Genomic DNA, 19238 nt, shown 5'->3' on the forward strand with positions numbered 1-19238 from the left:
TGGGAGCTGTATCAGGTTATAAACCGATTTGAACCCTACTTGATAGAGTTGTTGGAAGTCAAAATAATAGACTAGGTGCAGAATTTCAGCTAAATCGGATAATAATTGCGCTCTCCAGAGGCTCAAGAAATTAAGAGCCGATATCGGTTTATATGGCAGCTATACCATGTATACCGTCTGTCGTTTTTTTGTAACTAAGGTGGATAACGCATTTGATATCCTATAATCAGGAATCGTTTCGATTTGGGTCTCTTTTAATTTAATTCCAATTAAGATGAAATCCTAAGAATTAGCAACACTGTCAACAAAACAACAACACTGTGCTGTGTGAGAAAATCACACACTCACTCACACATTGTATATACTCATACTCATCTCATGTGTTTCTGCTCTTTAGGCAGAGAGCAAATGAACTCTCTTTGCCTAGGAGTGGAGTTTTTTTTTATATAGCGGTTTTCATGTTTAAGGCATCCTTACACTATACGTTTAACTAAGCTTAAGGCTTTAATGCTAAAGGATTTAGATAAATCACTTAGTGTAAAGCTACCGTTTCACTTTGGGAGAGCAAATGATTTCCTTTCATTGTGGCTTTATTATTGAATTTGAGTTGTTATGCTTGGCTGTTTTGAGTGTGGCATTTTTGTTTTTTGAGCCGATATTTGACAGTTGGGTGGAGAATCTCTGGCAGTGAAATACAAAACAAATTCAAAGCAAATCACCGAAACACAATGGAAAACACATAAAACGACAACAATAAACGTATAGCTACAACAACATGCAGAATACAATAGCATAGGGCAAGCAAGCAGGCAAGCAAGCAATATAAGCAAAAAAAAAAAAAAGTCATTTATCATTAGCTGCAAGGGATTTTCGAGACAGTAGACGGGTGTCGGTGTTGGTGTTAGCTTCTATGGTGGTGGTGGTGTAAAGATTTTCATCATTACAATGGAAATGATTTTGAATCTATAGCAGTTACAACTAACAACTCTTTGTAATGCGAAACTTCTAGCCACCGCACACGCACTGGCATCTTGATACACTCGCACACACATGAAGATTTATTGCATATGGGTTATAAATACACATAGAGACGTGTGTATACTTCTTTCCATTTGGAAGAATGCTAAACAAAAGTTACCCATTAGCTTGTGGCAGCAATGAGGGCTCCATATTACATCAGAACTTTTGCAAAGTCTATGGTCATTTTACAAACTAAATTAATGAGAGAAGGCTCATTTGTTATGAGTTTCTTTAAGCTGCAAATCATATTGTTGTTGTTGTTGTTGCTGCTGCTAACCTATTGTCAATTCTCCACAAGTAATCTACGCTGTTAATCATTGTCGTGGGATGACAAGTCTTTGGGCTGCGCGTCTGCGCTGTCATAATTCAGTACAATAACTAGGCGACAATGAATCTTATCGTTGTATGGATACATGCATATATGTTTCTAAAAATATCTATGTTCTTAGGTTGTAACAGATACGTGACTGTTGCTTGGTAATGTAACTACTTTACTTAAAATTGTTCTTTGGTTGACACTTGTGTTGTAGACACATAACAGTAGCTCAGAAATTGTGAAAATTTTCATTATAACACCTTAAGGCATCAGATTACAACCAAGTCAAATATATTCCTGGCTATCTTGACAGTTGAAGACGATATAGTCATGTCTGGCTATGCAATCATTACGAACTACAGGGTAGCTGACACGAAGTGTTACATATTTTTTTTTTTTGTGAAAATATTTTTTATTTATTCCAATAACAACAAGGGGTTAAGTTCGGCTCAACTGAACTTTGGATAACCACCACCTCGGGTATATATGTTAACCACCTTTAGCCATAATCCGGAAAAAAATGCATTATCCATGCAGCCATAGCAGCTATTTGGAAATATGGTCCGATTGGTCTTTTTGGTAGCTATATCTAAATATAGACCGATCTGTAAGATATACGTCACAGATGTCGAAAAGCCTATCATGAGTCACTATGCCAAATTTCAGCGAAATCGGATTACAAATGTGCCTTTTATGGGACCAACTTTTTAAATCGAGAGATCGGCCTATATGGCAGCTATATTCAAATCTAAACCGATCTGGGCCAAAATAAAGAGGGATGTCGAAGGGCCTAACACAACTCACTCTCCCAAATTTTGGCGATATCGGACAATAAATGCGCATTTTATGGTCCAAAACCCTTAAATCGAGAGATCGGTGTATATGGCAGCTATATTCAAATCTGAACCAATCTGGGCCAAATTAGAAAGAAATGTCGAAGGAACTAACACAACTCACTCTCCCAAATTTCGGCGACATCGGACAATAAATGGGCATTTTATGGTTCAAAAACCTTAAATCGAGAGATCGGTCTATATGGCAGCTATATCGAAATCTGGACCGATCTGGACCAAATGGAAGAAGAATATTGATTGGCCTAACACAACTCACTCTCCCAAATTTTGGCGATATCGGACAATAAATGCGCATTTTATGGGCCAAAAACCTTAAATCGAGAGATCGGTCTATATGGCAGCTATATTCAAATCTGAACCAATCTGGGCCAAATTAGAAATAAATGTCGAAAGGCCTAACACAACTCACTCTCCCAAATTTCGGCGACAGCGGACAATAAATGCGCATTTTATGGGCCAAAAACCTTAAATCGAGAGATCGGTCTATATGGCAGCTATATTCAAATCTGAATCAATCTGGGCCAAATTAGAAAGAAATGTCGAAAGGCCTAACACAACTCACTCTCCCAAATTTCGGCGACAGCGGACAATAAATGCGCTTTTTATAGGCCCAAGAGCTTAAAGCGAGAGATCGGTCTATATGGCAGCTACATCCAGATCTAAACCGATATAGGCCAAATTGAAGAAGAATGTCGAAGGGCCTAACACAACTCACAGTCCCAAATTTCAGCAATATCGCATAATAAATGTGGCTTTTATGGGCTCTAGATCCTAAATCGGCAGATCGGTCTATATAGGGGCTATATCAAGATATAGTCCGATATAGCCCATCTTCGAACTTAACCTGCTTATGAACTGCCCTTTGCAATAATACAGGCTCTGTGTGTCTCCTAAATCGGCGGATCGGTTTATATGGGGGCTATATCAAGATATAGTCTCATATAACCCATCTTCGAACTTTACCTGCTTATGAACTGCCCTTTGCAAGAATACAGGCCCTGTGTGTCTCCCATTTCCCCGCACCCTTGAGTAGTTTAAATACCGGAATTCGTAGTCCACGAACCATTCCTCCACACACCCGTGGTTCCTGGATAAGAACCACGTCAAATCCCCCTGCCATCAGGAGGACCTTTAGTGCCGCCGAAGCGGCCTTACAATGGTGGAGATTTATCTGCAGTTATCGGACAATAGTCAGGATTCCACTACTGTTGCGTTAGCTTCGTCTTCTGATTCCGTCAGGAGTTCATCCTCACAAGATTTGTTAGATGTTGTCATGATGAGCTTCGTACGCATCCAGAGGCAGGTGAGAAAGCTGTGTAACCACTCTTCCTCAGGGCACTGGATACTTGTGGTGTGGACGATAAGAACCACGTCAAAACCCCCTGCCATCAGAAGGACCTTTAGTGCCGCCGAAGCGGCCTTACAATGGTAAAGATTTATCTGCAGTTACCGGACAATAGTCAGGATTCCATCACTGTTGTGTGAGCCTCGTCTTCTGATTCCGCCAGGAGTTCATCCTCACAAGATTCGTTAGATCGTGTCATGATGAGCTTCCGTACGCATCCAGAGGCAGGTGAGAAAGCTGTGCAACCACTCTTCCTCAGGGCACTGGATACTTGTGGTGTGGACGATTCCTCCTTAGATGCTTCATTAGCTGCTGTCAAAGTACTTTTTGAGTTCCGTGCTTCCCCGCTGGCGCATACCGTGAGCCCGGTCCAACCGGATGACCCACCCAAACAGGGCTTTTCGGGTTCCATTTCGATCCCATCCCCTCCTGTCTCAATTGTGGCAGGGGGCAGTTCAGTCTTCTGCAATCCGCCAGACTTAAGCGATGTGGGCGATAGTTCCTGAGATAAGAGTTCAGCATCAACTGCTGAGTCGCCTACTGATTCCCCAACCCCACCGCTTCTCCAGTTTCAACTTGTTAAATCCGTAGGATACAACACCCTCAGACTTGTTGAGAGATTTCCTGTCTCTGGACCTTCTCGAACTCCCTCGCACGCGTCCTCTTCTCTAGGGTATTCCACCATACCATTGTTCCATAGGTCAGTACTGGTCTCACGATGGGAGTTACCCCGCACTTCCTACCGAACATACTCCTGCAGGAGTAAAAAGCGCACATTGCCTTACGGCTTCTTCCCTCGGTGTTCCTCTTCCGGGACAGTTTCGAATCGAGGACTATGCCTAGGTACTTCACCTCCTTCGACAGCCGCAGGGTGCTCCCGCCCAAGGACGGTAGTCTGAATGTGAATGTGAAGAGCACCAGCCCCATCTTCCCTGAGTTGGTTCTCAACCCATTCCTGGTAGCCCATCGCGACAACCTCCTCAGTGACCCTTCCATGATCGTTGACAGAAATCTGCGTCGGACCAGCAGCACAACGTCGTCCGCATAAGCGATAGTCCTCGTGCCGTCCTCACCGAGACTGATGGATCTCGGTGGGGATGGCATTTCAGTAATCACGTAATCACGAGGTTCCATAGAATTGGCGAGAACACCCCTCCTTGGGGCTTTCCTCTGGTCACCTGCCTTCTGACTACACTATCTCCCAGGTTCGCATTAGTAATCCTGCCATAGAGCGTATTAGTGGTCGACTGGAGATTAAGGGGTGAGTCCTCGTGCGGTCCAGTGCGGCGACTATCGACCCTATCTCCACATTATTGAAGACCCCCTCAATATCCAAGAAGGCCGCCAAAGTGTACTCCTTCTGTCGGAGAGACGTCGCGACCTCCTATACCACCTCGCGAAGGGCCGTCTCCACCGACCTGCCTTTGAGGCATGCGTGTTGATCGCCACTGAATTTTTCCCTCGTTAGTCCCCCTCTCACCTTGAGGTCAATCAGTCTTTCCAGTGTTTCCAGCAAAAACGATGAGAGAGTAATAGGCCTTTTTTTAAGCGATCTGGATTCTTTCAACGGTAGGAAGTAGAAGGTATCACAAGTATCCTGTGGTATCACAAACGACGAAAACGTCTAAGTGAGTCTGATGGCAAACTGCCACTTAAACCTAACCTAAACCTAACCTATATACCTATAATCCTTCGTCGTACTGCGGTTTATTCTTCCCGGCTTGAGGATGAAGACCACCTTGACCCCCCTCCATGCCATCGGTATGTAGGACCATGTCAGACACGCTCGGAAGATCCGCTCAAGCAAGGGCAGGGTGACTCCAAGGGACGCCTGCAGCAGTGCCGGGATAATTCCGTCAGTTCCGGCAGACTTAAATGGCCGGAAAATGCGTCCCGCCCAAACTATCTTCTCCTCGTCAACGATGTCCCTGAAGAGGTCATCCATTAAGGCTACATATGCAGGTATTGCGATATCTTGATCGCCGACCTCGTCCTGGCCACCGGGGAAATGAGCCTCCTTCAGGAGCTGCATCGCCTCCTGCCCACACTCAGTGTAAGTCCCGTACTCCCTCCTCAGTCAGCTAGGCGTGATGCGATCCATCGAGAGCACTTTGCGCAACCTATACGCCTCACTAGTGCTTTCCGACCTCATCCTGGCCACCTGGGAAATGGGCCTCCATCAGGGGCCCTAATTCTGCCCACTCTCAGTGTAAGTCCCGTACTCCTCCTCAGGGAGCTGTGGCGTGATGATATCTTTCGAGAGCACTTTGCACAACCTAGATGCCTCACTAGTGCTTTCCAATTCCCCACAGAATTTCGCCCAGGAACTCCTCTTCGCCTTCCTCGTCTCCTTCTTGAACTTGCCAGGGGCGTCGCGTCATTCGTCCCAACGCATTGCCGTATTCTCTCTCTTGGCCTTATTAAAAAGCCTTCTGCTCTCCCTCCTGAGCATCTTCATCTCCGGTGACCACGTGGCGCTACTCTTTCGGGACATGACTTCAAAAAGGTCCCGTTCAAGCATCCCGTGACAAGATCGACTGCGTCTCCAGTTCGCTTGCGTCCTCCAGAGGCCTCCTAGGGGGCCCTAATTCTGCCCACTCTCAGTGTAAGTCCCGTACTCCCTCTTCAGGAAGCTGGGCGTGATGGGATCCTTCGAGAGCACTTTGCACAACCTAGATGCCTCACTAGTGTTTTCCAATTCCTCACAGAATTTCGCCCAGGAACTCCCCTTTACCTTCCTTGTCTCCTTCTTGAACTTTCCAAGGGAGTCCCGATACTAGTCCCAGCGCACTGCCGTGTTCTCTCTCTTTTGGCCTTATTCAAAAGCCTTCTGCTCTCCCTCCTGAGCACCATCAGCCCCGGTGACCACCATGACTGACTGCTTTTACGTGGCGGAACATACCTTCAGAAAGACCTCGTTCAGACATCCCGTGACAAGATCGACTGCGGCCTCCAGTTCGCTTGTGTCCTCCAGAGGCCTCCTAGGGGGCCCTAATTTCTGCATCTGTTCCCTGAACTTCTCCCAGTCAGTCCTCCTCGGGTTTCTCTATGGTATCAGGTATAGTATCAGCACCAAAAGAAATGTTGCCTGGGATCCTAAGAATTAGGACAAACACTTTGTCAATGTCAAAAGTGATCGTAGTCCCCTGGAAAGGCCCTGAATATTGACTGAGCTCTGAACTGTTAATGTAAAATATTTCAGTGCTCATTGGATTAGGATTCTTCTTCTAAGGATCTTTGCTTTGAAGAAATTGAAACGAAAACATTAAACATTCCATACCTACGGCCTTATTCACAAAACTTGAAGTAGATTTGAAATAGGTTTATTTGACATATTTCCTTTATAGAACTGTCATATAAACCTTTTTTTAGGTCGCTAGTCTTTAATAGAATTCCCAATTTTTTCCCAAATATGACTTGTATCAGTCTTAAATCTACTCAACCAGCGTTAACTGAGTAAATGTCAGTTATACTAGGAATGGCAGTAAGCAATGAACACCATCATCATAACCAGCTAGCAGTCAAGTTTTCTTCTCTTGTTGGTGGTGTGGCGACAATATGGTCGTCGACCATTGTCGACAATGCGTTGAGCGAGCGGATGAGTCAAACAAACAAAAGCGCAACTAAAAATACATTTTTATATCGTTTTCACAGTTTCATTATGTTTCGTGCAATTTTTTTTCACTTCTACGTAAAGCGTCTCGAATAGCTGGCATATTTATCGGCTGGCTGGATGGCTGAGTTGCTTGCCCACTAACTTACCACCAACAGCGAGTGAGTGCGGCGAATGAGTGAGTGATTGAGTGAATGCTTGCTTGAGTTTTGTTAGCGTCAAGTGTACGTGAATAGTCCAACACATACCAACACACATACATACTCTCTCTCTCTCTCTCTCTCATATTTTTCTCTCTCAAGCCTTCGTTGATAACCTTACTCTCACCACATAGCTAAAATATTCTCATACGAATGCCAAGAATGCGCCGAATCATGCATGCAGCATAGATGTTAGCATTGCGATGGGCCACTGATATCAATGATGTTGTTGCCACTCACTCAATAATCATTGGCATCCACTATTTCGAGATCTTTTGCTCCAGCTTTGATGCAGCAAAGCAAAGTTCTGCTGCTTCCATATGCGTTGGCTGCTGATGAAAAGCAAGCCATAAATCAGTCGCTACACAGACCTCCAGCCAACCAGTCTAACAGACGATGAACTATTTTTTTCTGTTTTGGTTGAGGTCTTTCTTTCTACCATTTGTTAGCTTTTGGGTTTCAAAAGATGGTAGGGGGGGGGGGGGGGGGGAGGGGGGACGCAATGTTGCCAATTTGATTAAGTTTCTTCCTGCTGATTTGAGTTGTCTCATATCTCCTCTGTCTGTTGGCAGTTATGGTGGTTTATTAGAAAACATCCTCGTTTGGCTGATTACATTGTTGCTTAGTGGATAGTTGTGGGTGGTGGGTGATGAACGATGACGACAGAGATTGTGTGATTTTGTTGTTGCATTGCCGGCCGGCAGAATTTGCAAATTGGTAACATATTTCCACATGTGCCACAAAACTACCCTCTGCAAATAATGACGTTGTAATTTTAGCTCTATACCATTGTTTGTCATAATAAAGCCTTTACCATTTATTTGTGTGAGTGAGGGTGACTTCAAAGAAATTCCTGCTATGCTATTTCGTACAGTTGGCGAATTTGCAAAATTAGACCAAAGCAATTATATGACAAAGCCATGGTCTCATTTGTAATGAAGTCCTATAATGTTAGCGAAAAGGGGGTTATATATTTGGCTGAAATTTTCCACGAAATGTTTTGTTATCACTTCCAACATTTGAGCTAAGTATGGTTGAAATCCGTACATAACCTGATGTAGCTGCTATATAAACCGATCTGGGTCTTGACTTCTTGGGCCTCTAAAGGGCGCGGTTCAAGCCCTATTTGACGGAAATTTTGCACGTGGTACGTGGCACGTGGTTTTGATTGATAAACATCCGGCGCTTAGAGGTTATGACATCGGGTGGTCGGTGATGAATGGTCAGAACTATGGGGAAATGTTCTGAGGTTACATTACTTGGGAGATCAGGGGTTGCACTGGAAAAGATTCGTGAGTTGCTGCACCTCCTCCTAATCCTCGTGGAGCCTTCAATATGCTCTGTCAAAGCTGTGCCTTTTATCTGGGGGAGAATACCATGAGACATGATGCGTATTGAAGTCTGTTACAACCAAACGATAATGGCCACACAATAGCCCACTTATGTCGGACTTGTAATCTTGACCATTAACCGGGTCGCAGAACCAGGGTCCGGGGTTCTTTTCAATCCCGGCACGGAGCAAAAGCATGCGGAGAAGCTACTCCGGTATGTGCCTCTCCCATAATGAAAAAAGGTAGAACACGTAATTAGAGATGGCAGCCCTTAGCGATGAAAGTTTCCATTGGGTCAATCCGGTGCGTAAAACCGGCTGCCATGGGATTAGGACAAACTTCTCACATATCAATGATTGCTATCCGATTCAAGTTTCAGCACAATGGCAAGGGGTCTACTTTTTATAGCTTAACAGCGTGCCACAAGGCGATACCCCATTTGGGAGAAGTTTTTTACATCGAAAATTTCATCAAATTTTCGCCAGCATTAGAAGGGGATAACCAGCCTTGACATTTTATCTGATGTTCACGTTGGGATTTGAAGGCGTTTATCAGTGGACTTGTTAACCTCTGCTCTACGGAAGCCTCAGAATTGCGTGTTATGTTCCAGTGGAAAAAGAGATGACATAAAATTCGTTACATACCAATGATGAGACGAGACTTCATTCACACGTTGCATTAAACGTTTAAAATCAATTCTCATTAAATTTATTGGACTTTGGTGGGTATACTTAATATTCGTTAATTATGTCCATATATGCCATATATCATACGCCACCTTGTTCACTTATATCGCATTAATCGCTTGATCGCTGGAATAATCATAAGGGGACTGCAGTCTTTTGAATCACCGCCGAACTGTTGCTGCATTAGAAATAGAGACGAGAGAGTGGAGGTTGCCTGGTGGCTCTTTTCTTTAATTGAGCCATCCGTCTAAGTCACTTTGTCTCTCAATAGATTTGAGGACAAGACGCCTTTTGTTATTCTCTCTTTTTGCGAGGGTATTATTTTCGTCAGGGAATGTGAAGGAGGCCAATATTTAAAGTTTAACCAGTGGAGTAGGAATTTGATATCAACATATAAGGCCTAGTGCCAGTTTGGCGGCCCAAAACACCAAAACCTACCTATGCAGACATGTAGATCGATCGTTCACATCTGATAACCAAGTGTCTGAGAAACAAGTTTGAGGGGGCGAAATTTGATACAAGTCTCGGAGGACATATCACATTCAAGCGACTATGGCGGATCCCAAGCAAATTCAAATAAGACTCAGGGGCAAACTTCTCACATAACAATGAGTGCTGTCCGAGTCCGTACAGCGTGCCGCAGTGCGATGCCTCTTTTGGGGAGTAAATTTTACATGGTTGCTATACCAAATGGTACAGTGCCTCACAAATGCCGCCGGCATTAGGAGGGATAATCACCGCTGAAAGTTTTTTTCTAATGTTCTCGCCAGGATTCGAACCCGTGGGTTCAGCGTCATAGACGGACAGCTAACCTCTGCGCTACGGTGGCCTCCAGCGTGATCGTGATACCACGAAATCTGCCGCAATACCTCAAAATTTTCATCAATACACCCAACTAATGAAAATGGTGATGGAGAACTCATTTTCTAGACGCTAGAATCCAATTTTTAATATCAGTGTACAACAGTGGATTTTACTTTCAATATTGCGAACACCAAGTGATAATAGTTATACCCAAATTGTCACAATCACAAAACTAAAACAAAACGCTATCACTTGTTGGCCAATATTTAAAACAATGACCCCATCTCAATGGGCTAACATAAAAGTGGCAACAGTGGTCACCAGCAACACGTAAACATCTCATCGGTGAAAAATCGGCCATATGTTTTGAAATTTTTCAAATCTATTAACAACAACAAAAAACAAACGAAACGAAATAAAAACAAGAACAACACAACAATTCAAGTCGGTGTCTCCCAGAAATGGTGGTGGCAATGGACACGACTACACGATATACGTAGCATCATTTCTGGCTGAACCACCAATATGCGGAAAAATCAACAATAGCCAAACGGATGAGCCAACAAGCAGCCCAGCTAGCAGGCGGTAGGGCGAGCGGGTATTGCCTGGCCACCACACACCCACCCTTCATGCTAATTCTGCATGTAGAACTTTACATGGCATGTATTGCCCGACATTGTCTTCTTGCCTTGCTCTCTGCCTAGTCGACCCAGCGAACAACAGCAGCAACAACAACAACAACAATATTCAATTCGACAAAGAAGCAACAAATTTTTTAAACATTTGCGCCTCTTTAAAAGCAGCCATGGATGGATGTATGGTGGATAAAGACAACTGAACAGAAAAAAAACAACAATAAAAAAAATATCCCATGAACTACTCTACAACAAGTATGAGAACTACGCTGTTGATGACTGAGGCAACGACTATGACTACAGAGACCACGACAGCACAACAGCATGACAATTAAATTGTAGTAGCTCGTGTCTGATTTGGGGCCGGCCACAACCAACAGCGTACAACTCTGTGCAGCGACTATGTGCCACATAAATATGATTTTAAGAATTACGGCACTCGCCACTTGCCACTCGCCACCGTTGTAGACGAGTTGAGTTTGTTGTTATCGTAGTCGTCGTGGTCGCCGTCGTCTCAGACTTCGTCATCTTCGTCGCTGTTTATGCTCATGAAACGAAAATAAAACATCTTTTACAGATTGTCTCTCGCCTGCGGATGGAGGAGGCCCCCACATAACCCCCCCCCCCCCCCACCAAACTATTCAAGCACAATTATGTTGTTACCACCATCATTATTTTTATTATTGTTATCACCACCATGCTGAAGCAGCCAACAGACTGCTACTCTCACAACTTTTATTCTCCCAAATATGCAGAAGAAAAATAAAGGGAGTGCGAGAGAGAGAGGGTGGGGAAATCCCTAGTATTCCCCATATAACACTCAGTAATGCCAAGATGAGCAACACAATGTTATTGATAGAGTTTTGCCTGAGTGACATTGTTGCTCATGCTCTGCTGGGAGAGAGTGAGAGCATGCTTTTGGTCTCTCTGGTTTTTTTTAAGTTTCTCTCTTTTGCACTCTGCCTATCTGTTCCAATCAGAAAACTGCAATGAACTGGTTTTGTTTGCTAACATAAAGTCACTTGTCACGTTTGTATGTCCCGTTTTTATGTGCATGAGAGTGTCTACATGATCGTGTGTATATATGTGTGTGTGTGTGTGCGTATTCATAGCTTTGTCCCCACAAAGAAGGGTAAAGTGGAAACGGAAGTTTTTTTTTTTCGTTCACTGCTGGATTGTTTTAATCGCATTGAAAACATTGTTGCGAGGTTTGGCGTTTAAATGGGGGGTAAACTGGGTTTTGCTTTACGGAATATGAAATGGAGCTTGAAAATGCTACATAAACTAATTATTCAAGAAAAAATATTCATTGTGTTAAAAAAAAACTAAAAAAATTATGTTTTTCTAGATATTTATGCGGGGATGCTTAATTTAAGGGCATCAGTTTTTAATTTTCATTTTTTTGAGGCTACTTTTGCATTTTCACTGCAAGATTGTTTTAAACCTCTAAGCATTATAAGCAAAATTTGCTCATGAACATTCCACTAAGGAACAGCGGCAATATTTCTCATATATCAATAAGAGTGCACTTCGATTCAAGTTTAAGCCCTATGATAAGGGGCCGTCTTTTTATAGCGGAGTCCGAATGGCGTGCCGCAGCGCGACACCACTTTGGAGAGAAGTTTTTACATGCGAAAGTACCTCACAAATGTTGCCAGTATTACGATGGGAAAACCACTGCAATTGCAAGATCGATCGATTTTGGTAGTTGTTGGTGTGATTAGTGGAGCTGTCATTATACCAATTTTAAACCAAACCGGATACCATAAAAATCAAGTTTTTGCCTCCTCCTTCACTATATGAATAGGGCAATGCGATGTTCGTCCTTTGGTTTATATCACTTATTGACTTGCTTTATATCACTAGACAGATTACGAGGAGGCTCTATAATGCAAATGCAAATTTGCCCATTAACATTCCATTGAGGAATAGGGCAAACTCTCACATATCAAAGAGTGCCCTTAAAATGTTGGAAAATTGATTATCTTTAAATTAAGTTTAGTATTCTTCGGCTCGAATCTTTACAATTAGGACAACATTTTTTTCAGTGTAGAGGCTTGAATTAGCTGCCTGGATCATAATGTCGCGAGTGAGAGTATGTCTTGGGAAGTTCAGACATTCGCCCCCTTTCTTTAATAATAACCTAGCCTAATACGTATTTTAAACTATTTAAATATTTATTTTGGAATTATTTTTAACTTAAACAATTTTTCTCTTGTTTCCTCTTTACAGGTAAGTTATGTGACTAAAAAACTGTTCTATGTGTAAGTAAGTAGTAGTTACCTAAAATATATGAAACCTTATAATGTTTAAATACCTTTGGCTACCTATCTCTAAGGTAAATTCAGTAAAATACTTTTGTGAAAAACGCTTAAAATAGTCAAAACAAAACTTTTTGTTTATAAATTTTGTTAAATGTTAAAGGAAAGACAGTGATGTTTTCTTCCTATAAACATTTGCCTAAATTTTTAAACAAAAAGTTTTTTTAGACTATTTTAACTGTTTTTTTTTTTAGCAATTTGGGGTTTTGTCATATTTCCACAGATTTCATTACTAGAGAGAGAGAGATCATAAATGTCTCAAACTGACCACACTTAATACACCACCCCACTAACTCCCACCTTAGCTTACAAGCTAAGCAGCAAAACAAATGCATAAAAAAGCAACACCATTTTAATGATGATGAGCACACAGTACTCTCTATGTGTACTAAGACATTTTATTTTGATTACAGCCTCAAGTTAACAGGCACTGTTATGTGTTAACGAACGCATAGCAAAAAAAAAGGGCAAAGCCAAAGGGGGTCGAGCGAGTGTAAAAAAAGAAGACGACTTAAAGTGATGAGAAAGCCGACATATTCACACGCACACACACACACATGACTATGATTCTTAGAGGAATTCCCTATGGAAGAAGAAGAATTGTCAAACAAAAATATTTAGGGGGTGGGGTACAACATTTGGAGAGGTTCCTTTGAAATACAAAAAAAAAAAACACTACAGCTTGCTTTCGTTTTTTGAGCATTTCTGTTATGATATGGGCTGCCTGCGCACTAATGTTTTGGACTCATAGTATTTTTTATTGAATGCTTGTCGTTGGCCCCCAACACGCTTACGACAAATTTGTATTTGTTTGTTATCAACAGTGGCTACGGTGTAGCGAATGGTGGTGGTGGTTATAGTCTCTGTTAAATAGCAGAGAGGCACAATACATTGTGAGAGATGTTTATGACTGCTGTTACATACCCATCTGTACAGCACACAACCAACCATCTGTTCATTCATCCTCCCCCTCGGTAATGGGCTGGCTACACTCAATGAGTGGTGTTTACAGAGAGATAGATAGAGCAGCTCTAGATGTGTGATGTACATTCAGATGATGTTGAGTACGAATGTAGATACAATGCCAAGTACTTGCATACATATGTACATGTACGAGTATGCGATATGAATGTTTGTGCGATTGTGGGTATTTATGTTAGTTGGTTTGTTTTGCTAGTAGTCTCCGTTTGTTGTTGGCACACGTACTACGTACATTCGTTGGTTCATTTGTACGTACGTAGGTATCTACACCATCTGTATGTTTGTTTATACATTTGTATGGATTTCATACGTTTTTGCTGCTGCCGCTGTTGTTGGCTCGCTTTGCTGGCTGGCTGACAGACTGACTGGCTTGCTTGCCTTGCTTTTGCTTGTTGGCTGCTGCTGCTACTACAACTGCTGCTGCTGCTGGTGCCTCAGCCACTGCCGCTTGCTTTTTGGTATGCATGCGATAAATGTATGACGGCTCGTGCCACCAGTACTCAATTGACAGCCAAACACGGCGCACACGTTACGTTTGCCAAAGCGCGCTTAACGGCATTAGCAAAAACTCAAATAACCACAGAAAAATTTTATTCAAAAATTGTTTGCCCTCCTTACACTCGAAGAAAATTTGCAAAATTTTGTAACAGTTCATTAATCTACCGCTACGTAGATACAATTTGTATTTGTAAGGGAGATTTCAAAAAAAAAAGTTAAATTTTAATGAAAAGTGAGACCAGAGATTTCCCCCAAGCTAAAAAGCCTCAACACTTAAATGTATGAATTTTTATTAAAAATAAAAAAATAAGTAATAATCTCATAAAAGTCCAATGTAGTGTGTTTTAGTAGAGTTGCAAGAGTTTGTGCATAACAAGTGGTAATAGTTTGGTTGTTTGGTCTAAACTGGTGTTTGTTGTGTTTTTGTTTTGTTTTTGGCAAAACACTTGCATTTTGCTCGAGTGTAAAAAATGTGAAATATTTTTTTTTTGTTTTTGGTGGTTGGTTAGTTGGTTGGCTGCTTGCTTCGTTTGTTGTATGGAGAAACGAAACAAACAAAAGTAAATTGCAAAAAAATGAAATAAAAATAATGAAAACAACAACCAATGGTCTTGTGCGATGCCAGTTGTTGTCAATGACGGCGGCAATGCATGAATGCGGTGACAGCGGGCAAAATGAAAACAAAGCCAACGCCAGCAAAGACAATAACATTGTTTGTTGCTGTTGTTCTTGCCTCGTTGTTGTGATATTTATGAAATATGAAAATAAAAACAAAATTGTAAGATTAATGTGTGCTTTTGTTTTGGTTTGTTGCTGTGAGATACTTTTATATGGTTTCTTTGAGCCAAAATATAAGTTAAACCCACACAAAACACCCTACAAAACTTAAATCAAGTTAACAGCAGTAATTAACCAAAAAGCAACAAACAAAAGAATGCTCGCTGTTGATACTTTCACAATATTTTGTGAGTGTAACAATTGCCAAGCCAAGTGCCTATGTTTCTTACAACAATGACTTCAATCATTCAACATATTACAGTTACATTAAAAATGCATATCATTTACACTCTCTTAATTATTTGAATATGCCTACCTATGCCTCGCTCTCTGTTAGTCTCTTACATCAACATTATCACTGAGGCCGATGATGCACTCGTGTGCATTCGCTGGTGGCCAACAATGACCGATTGTGATTTGCTAATTGCATGATTAGCATTGTTTTGTGTTTGGTGTTGTGTGTTGTTATTCTTGTTGTTGTTGGTGCTGCATGTGTTTATTAGTTTTTTCTTTTAGCCTTTGCGCTTGGCCCCACTACACCCCCTGCTGTTGTTGCTGCTGCTGCCAAGCATCATCAAACCAAATGAAAACATAACGCATGCTACTAGCATAGTTAATACAACAAAGCACACACACACATAATCAAACGCTCACTCACATTTATCCCCACTCATAGATTTTGTTCTGCTTTTGTTGTCAATCGCTTGGTTTTATGTTGTGAAGAAAAATCGCGTTTTTTTTGTGGTGATTGTTATGTGGTAGTTGGCGGCGGGCAATGAGGATGGTAATGATAATGATGATGATGATGAGGTTTTTGGTGGTGATCTGGGTGTGTGGGGGGGGTGTAGTGTAGTGAAGTGACGAGAGTGCATTTGTATGTGCGACGAGTGGTTCGTCCGCATCGTCATTAATTCTTTACTGAAAGTGTGTACAAAATATGTGCGTACTATGAACTCAAAAACAAAGCAAAGCAAAGCAAAACAAAAGCAAAGCAAATAAAATAAAACAAAATAAAAATATCGTCGACGTTGTGTTGGATTTATACAAAGGAAAATAATATTGAAAAAAAAAACAAAAATGGAAAAATTAAACAAACATAACACACAACAAAAAGGCACACTTTTAAAAACAGTAAAACACCAAAACCACAGTGAGTGTTGGTGAAAATAAAAACAACAAAAATAAAAGCAATGCAAAAAAAAAACAAAAAATAAATCTAAATAAAATAAAAAGAAAACGCTTTGTTTAGAATGTGCTGATAATAACAAAATATACAAATAATAATAACAAAATATTAAAAAAACTCAAGTTTTCAACGAAAACATGATCAACAATACACAATAATTAATATAATAATTGGAAATAAATTAAATAAAAACAAAAATTTGTATACATTTGAAGAGTAAGAGAAAAAAAAAAAACAATTTGAATGAAAGAAAAAACAAGGAAATTATAACAGTAAACAAAAACATTAGCAAATTATAAACCTTATTTTGAAAACCTTAAAAGAGGAACTTAGTGGCGAACAAATCTAAAACTCCTCAATGAAGAACATAGTGATGAAAGAACAGAAAATCGTTGAAAGTTTTTTAAGTGCATCAATTGTGAGGAAGGAATAAATAAAGAAAAAACAAAAATAAAGTAAAAAAAATGAAATAAAATAAAATAAAATGAAATAAAATAAAATAAAATAAATTGAAATAAAATAACATAAAATAAAATAAAATAAAATAAAATAAAATAAAATAAAATACAATAAAATAAAATAATGAAATGAAATGAAATAAAATAAAATAAAATAAAATAAAATAAAATAAAATAAAATAAAATAAAATAAAACAAAATAAAATAAAATAAAATAAAATAAAATAAAATAAAATAAAATAAAATAAAATAAAATAAAATAAAATAAAATAAAATAAAATAAAATAAAATAAAATAAAATAAAATAAAATAAAATAAAATAAAATAAAATAAAATAAAATAAAATAAAATAAAATAAAATAAAATAAAATAAAATAAAATAAAATAAAATAAAATAAAATAAAATAAAATAAAATAAAATAAAATAAAATAAAATAAAATAAAATAATATAAAATAAAATAAAATAACAAAAATAAAATAAAATAACAAAAATAAAATAAAATAAAATAAAATAATGAAATGGAATGGAATGAAATAAAATAAAATAAAATAAAATAAAAAAAATAAATTAAAATAAAATAAAATAAAATAAAATAAAATAAAATAAAATAAAATAAAATAAAATAAAATAAAATAAAATAAAATAATATAAAATAAAATAAAATAAAATAAAATAAAAAAAAATAAAATAAAATAAAATAAAATAAAATAAAATAAAATAAAATAAAATAAAATGAAATAAAAAAATAAAATAAAATAAAATAAAATAAAATAAAAAAAAATAAATTAAAATAAAATAAAATAAAATAAAATAAAATAAAACAAAATAAAAAAAAAACAATTAAATATAATAATAATAAAATAAGGTAAAAAAAATAAAGTAATATAACATAAAACAAAACAGAATTTATAAAAATTGATTGAAATTTCGAGAAAAGCATTTAAATATACATAAAAATCTATTTCATAACCTCAAACTATCGTTTATTTTTAGTGAAGTTTTTTTCACCTTAAAGAGAGTAGGAGCCTGCGCAACAAAGATTCTCTTAGAAAATATTGTCTTTGAGACTTTCGAATCGGTCTCACCTATGGGCAATGCTGAAGATCCCTCTTCCAGCTTTGAGAAAGTTAATTATGAAGTTATTACTGTTGCCCAAAAAAATTCACAAAAATTAAAATTACAAAAAATCTGTGACAAAGTCGAGAAAGATGAAATTGGTATTCCTGCCGAGTATGATGTAGATCGGACTACACTTAGTTATAGCTGCCATACATACCGATCTCCGGATTTAAGTTCTTGACTCCATTAAAGCCGTTTTTATTACCCAATTTGTCTTAAATTTGGCGCACCGAGTTGTGTTAGGCCTTTCGACATTCTTGCCTAGTATAGTCTAGATTGGACTATATTTGGATATAGCTGTCATATGTACCGAAGACTCGATTTAAGTTCTTGGTTGAAATGTTTTTTTAATATTTTAATTAAAATTATCTTTTCTTTCATCCCAAAATGCAAAATTGACCAAAAAAATTCACTTTTATCCACGTATTTCATGAAAGGGGTATGTAGACGATTCTTTGCCACTGTATATATCCGACGTGATGGGTATCCAAATTTCGTCCCTGCCGAACTTAATTCCTTTTCACTTGTTTATATATAAAATTTCATTAAATATTTATACTTACCCAATTGTTTTGAGTTAAATTGTATATTCAACTTCCCACATTTCCGTATATCCTTTTATTGTGCCCTCTGCATACCCAACCAGCAAAAGTAAGCCAATGAATAGCGACAAACCAAAAAAACAAGACAATATTCTCTTGTTTCCCCAGCTGCCAATTTTTTTTTACATCATTCCATGTCCATGCATTGCAAATGTAACGGAAATTAATATGCAGTCATAAATTTCCTCTGTCGCCATTTTTTTTTAAGAATTTAAAAACACATATTCAATGGGTGGGAAAGCACAACGAAGGATACCTGAGATTGCCTTCAAAATGATAGATTGACTTAAATGCTAATCAAGAGATTAAAGTTACAGATAAAGATAGCAATATAGCGATTTGAAAATGGAACAAGTAAAAGCGAGCTAAATTCGGCCGGGCCGAATCTTATGTACCCTCCACCATGGATCGCATTTGTCAAGTTCTTAAGCCGATATCTCTTTATAGACAAACAAAGGATAATGGATAAGAACTGCTACCCCCTTTTCAG

General features: G+C 39.0%; 1 protein-coding gene across 7 annotated transcripts in view; it reads left to right on the forward strand.

Moving 5' to 3' along the window:
- The window catches only part of LOC106088180 (neurogenic protein mastermind), a 347773-nt gene that overhangs the window by 211202 nt on the left and 117333 nt on the right, over positions 1–19238 (forward strand). Inside the window, exon 1 of one of the 7 annotated variants that reach the window (XM_013253570.2) lies at positions 13046–14883. The exons of 5 other annotated variants lie outside the window; for them this stretch is intronic. The gene's annotated coding sequence lies outside the window, so the exon portion shown is untranslated. Of the gene's footprint in view, positions 1–13045; positions 14884–14907; positions 14984–19238 lie in introns of those variants that run through there. One more of the 7 variants, XM_013253569.2, reaches the window with a different exon arrangement.

Source organism: Stomoxys calcitrans, chromosome 5, assembly GCF_963082655.1.
Source record: "Stomoxys calcitrans chromosome 5, idStoCalc2.1, whole genome shotgun sequence".
NCBI classification, from domain to species: domain Eukaryota; kingdom Metazoa; phylum Arthropoda; class Insecta; order Diptera; family Muscidae; genus Stomoxys; species Stomoxys calcitrans.